A 4954-nucleotide genomic window follows, 5' to 3' on the forward strand; every position below is an offset into this window, starting at 1 on the left:
CCCTTGGTGAGTCTGATACAAATGGACTCACCTGGACAAACACAGGAAAAGAGAATTCTGTCATTATTTATCCTGCCATGTGATAGAAAGGAGAAAGCCCAAACAGCTAAAACTCCTATTTTGCCTAGTAGTTTACAGCTGAAATTGGGAAGAGAGCAGAATAGCCAAGACTGATATAGAAGGCACAGAAAGAAATAGGTCCTACGCCAGGAGAGAGAGGAAACCTTAAGAGACAAGCCCTTTGCCAGCTTGCAGCTGAAATTGGGAAGAATTCAGAGCAACTGAACCTGAAAGAGGAAGCTAGAGGGGAAGACTAAAATCTCACAGAGATCAGTAGCCATCTTGTCTCACCTCATGACAACACACCAGGATCAAAAGTACCTGACTGGTGAGAAAGCCATCTCTGCTGATGCCTTGATTTGGCATTAAAACTAAGATTTTACCCCCAAATAAATCCCCATTATACAAGCCAAAAGCTTTCTCGTACTTTGCATCAGTGCCCATTTGGCATCCTGATATAGCCCTCGATGCTTATATTTCCAAAAAAAGAAGAAATAGCAAAAAATCAACTACCTAACTACACAGCCGGCAAAACTAGAAAAAGAACAACAAACTATTCCCAAAGCAAGCAGAAGGAATAAAATAATTAAGATCAGAGCAAATTTAAATGAAATTGAAAACAAAAGAAAAACAATAGAGAGAACTAACAAAGCCAAAAGTTGGTTCTTCAAGAAGATTAACAATATCCACAAACCCTTATCTAAATGGACAAAGAAAAAATTGTATGCCAGCAGATTAGACAATGTAGATGAAGTGGAAAAATTCCTAGAGACAAATAACAACCTACACTGACTCTAGAAGAAATAAAAGACCACAACGAACCAATCACAAATAAAGAGATTAAAACAGTCATCAAACAACTCCCCAAAATGAAAAGCCCAAGATCAGACGGCTTCACACATGATTTCCACCAAACATTCAAAGATATAATACTGGGAAGCGGACTTGGCCCAATAGATAGGGCGTCCACCTACCACATGGGAGGTCCGCGGTTCAAACCCCGGGACTCCTTGACCCATGTGGAGCTGGCCCATGCACAGTGCTGATGCGCGCAAGGAGTGCTGTGCCACGTAGGGGTGTTCCCCATGTAGGGGAGCCCATGTGCAAGGAGTGCACCCCATAAGGAGAGCTGCCCAGTGCAAAAGAAAGTGCAGTCTGCCCAAGAATGGCACCACACACATGGAGAGCTGACACAACAAGATGATGCAACAAAAAGAAACACAGATTCCTGGTGCCACTGATAAGGATAGAAGTGGTCACAGAAGAACACACAGCAAGTGGACACAGAGACAGACAACTGGAGGGGTGGAGCAGAGAAGTAAATAAAAAATAAAATCTTTAAAAAAAACAAAGATATAATAGTAATCTTACTTAAACTCTTCAAAAAATTGATCAGGAAGTAAGTCTATCAAGTTCATTCTAGGAAGACAGTATCACCCTAATTCCAAAGCCAGATAAAGACATTATAAAAAAGAAACTTAAAGACACACTCTCCTAATGAATATGGATGCAAGTATCCTCAAAAAAAACTTGGTAATTGAATCCAACAACACATTAAAAGAATTATTCATCATGATCAAGGGGGTTTTATCCCAGAAACGCAATGGTGAGTCAACACAAAAAAAATCAATTTGCATATTGCACCACATTAATAAATCAAAGAATAAAAATCACATGATCTTAATTGACACAGAAAAATTATTTGATAAAATCCAGCACCCTTTCTTGATAAAAATACTCCAAAACATAGGAATCAAAGGAAATTTTCTCAACAAGTAAAGGTCATATATGAAAAAACTACAGCTAACATTGTACTCAATGGTGAAAGACTGAAAGCTTTTCCTATTGAGAATGGGAACAAGACAATGATGCCAACTGTCACCACTGTTGTTCAATACAGTGCTAGAAGTTCTAGCTAGAGCAATCAGGCAAGAAAATGAAATAAAAGGCATCCAAATTGGAAAGGAGGAAGTAAAACTTTCACTTTTTGCAGATGATATGACACTTTTTGCAGATGATATGACACTAAACTTAGAAAGTTACAAAAAATCTACAAAAAAGCTGCTAGAGCTAATAAACAAGTTCAGCAGAGAGGCACAATACAAGATTAATATGCAAAAATCAGTAGTGTTTCTATACACTACTAATGAGCAATCTGAAGAGGCAGTCAAGATAAAAATTCCCTTTACAATAGCAATTAAAAGAATCAAATATTTAAGAATAAACTTAACCAAGGATGTAAAGCACTTGTATTCAGAAAACTACAATGCATTGTTAAAAGAAATCAAAGAAGATCTAAATATATGGAAAAACATTCCATGTTCATGGATTGGAAGACTAAATATCGTTAAGATGTCAATTCTTCCAAAACTGATATATAGATTCAATGCAATCCCAATAAAAATTCCAACAGCCTTTTTTAAAGAAATGGAAAACACAATTATCAAATTTGTTAGCAAGGGTAAGGGGTCCCAAATAGTCAGAAACATCTTAAAAAGGAAGAATGAAGTTGAAGGATTCTCACTTCAAGACTTTAAATCATATTACCTAGCTACAGTGGTAAGAACAGCATGGTACTAGCATAAAGACAGATGTATAGACCAATGGAAATGAATCAATGATTCAAAAACAGATTCTCACATCTATGGTTGAGTGATTTTTGACAAGGCTATCAAGCCCACCCTGTGACACAACAAATGGGGCTGGGAGAACTGGATATCCATAGCTAAAAGAAAGAAAGAGGACACCTTACACAAAAATAACTCAAAATGGACCAAAGATCTAAATATAAAAGGTAGAATCATAAAACTCCTAGAACAATATGTAGGTAAACATCTTCAAGACCTTGGGGTAGTGGTATATTCTTAAACCTTACACTGAAAGCACATGCATCAAAAGAAAAAAACATGGGATGTCTTCACACCTAAACACCTTTGTAATTCAAAGCACTTTGAATAAGTGAAAAAGCAGCCCATTCAATGGTAGAAAATATTTGGAAACCACATATCTGAAAAGGGTTTGATTTTCATGCCATATAAAGAGATCACACAATTCAACAATAAAAGGGCAAGCAATCCAATTTTAAAAAGGGCAAAAAGAAGTGAATGTGGCTCAAACGATTGGGCTCCCACCTACCACATGGGAAGTTCCTGGTTCGGTTCCCATTGCCGCCTAAAGAAGACAGTGAGCTGTTGCAATGGGCAGGCATGACCAGCTGACACAACTAGATGACACAACAAGAGACACAAGAAAAAAAACATAATGAGAGACACAACAAAGAGGGAAACGGAGGTAGCTCAAGAAATTAGGCACCTCCTTCCCACATCAGAGATCCCAGGTTTGGTTCCCAGTGCCTCCTGAAGAAACAAGGAAGATGGATAGACACGGCAAGTACAAACAATAAGGGGGTGGGGAAAAATAAATAAATAAAATAAATCTTTTTTTTTAACTGAGCAATAAATTTCAATAGACATTTCTCCAAAGAGGAAATAAAAAGTGACTAAAAACCACATGAAAAAAATGTTCAATATCACTAATAGGAAAATACAAATCAAAATGACAATAGATATCATTTCATGCCTCATAGAATGGCCATTATTAAAAAAAAAAATAGGACAGGAAGTTCTGGTGAGGAGGTGAAAAATAGCAAAACTCCTTCACTGTTTGTGGGAATGTAGAATGGTACAGCCTCTGTGGAAGACAGTTTGGCAATTCCTCAGGAAGCGAAATATAGAACTGCCATATGATCCAGCAATCCTCCTGCTAAGAATATATCCAGAAAACTTGAAAACAGTGACACAAACAGACATTTGCATACCAATGTTCACAGCAGCATTTTCAAAGCTGAGAAAAGATGGAAAAGGTTAAATATTGTATGGTCTCACTTATCTGAACTAAATATGAACAACAAACACAAAGAGTCAAAACATAGACTGTCAGTTATTAGCAAATAGGATGAGGTCTGAGAAGGGTTACTAATGCTTAATGTATATAGAATTTTCAGGGAAACAGATGTGGCTCAACCAACTGGGCTCCCGTCTGCCATATAGGAGGTCCAGGGTTCAATGCCCAGGGCCTCCTGGTGAGGGCAAGCTGGCCCATATGGCAAGCTGACCCATGCAGAGTGATGGCCCATGCAGAAATGAGGCCCCATGCAGGAAAGCCGCCCTGCGTGAAAATGCCACCTCATGCAAGAAAACCACCCCACAGGAGTACTGGCCAACACGGAGAGCTGGTGCAGCAAGATGACACAACAAGAGACACAGAGGAGAGAAAATAAGAGTATGTAGCAGAACAGGGGGAGCTGAGGTGGTGCAAGAGAGTAATCATCTCTCCCACTCCAGAAGGTCCCAGGTTCAGTTCCCGGAGCCATCTAATGAGAACACAAGCAGACACAGAAGAACACACAGTGAATGGACACAGAGAGCAGACAATGGGGGGAATGGGAGAAATGGGGTGGGGGGGTGGGGCAGGGGAATGAATAAAATAAACCTTTAAAAAAATTTTTCAAACAGCTTGACTGTAAAAGTGTGGAAATGTATAAAGTTGATGGTAATAGTGAGTATAACTAATATGGCTTATTTATAAATGGGATTGTGGCTGAAAGGTGTGATCTAGGGATGTAAATGTCAATTGAAAGAAAGCTAAAGAATAATCTACGGACTGAATAACATAGTGAACCTGGAAGAGGATGAGGATTGTCATTAATAGCACATATACAAAACTGTTCTTCTATGAACTAGAGCAAATGTATGTCACTATTACAAGATGGCAAGTATATGGAGATGGAGAAATGGATATGGCTCAAGCAGCTGGGCACCCACCTACCACATGGGAGGTCTGGGTTCGATTCCCAGTGCCTCCTAAAAACAATGAGCAAGACAGAGAACTGACA

This window comes from Dasypus novemcinctus, chromosome 6, assembly GCF_030445035.2.
Source record: "Dasypus novemcinctus isolate mDasNov1 chromosome 6, mDasNov1.1.hap2, whole genome shotgun sequence".
In the NCBI taxonomy this organism is placed as follows: Eukaryota; Metazoa; Chordata; class Mammalia; order Cingulata; family Dasypodidae; genus Dasypus; species Dasypus novemcinctus.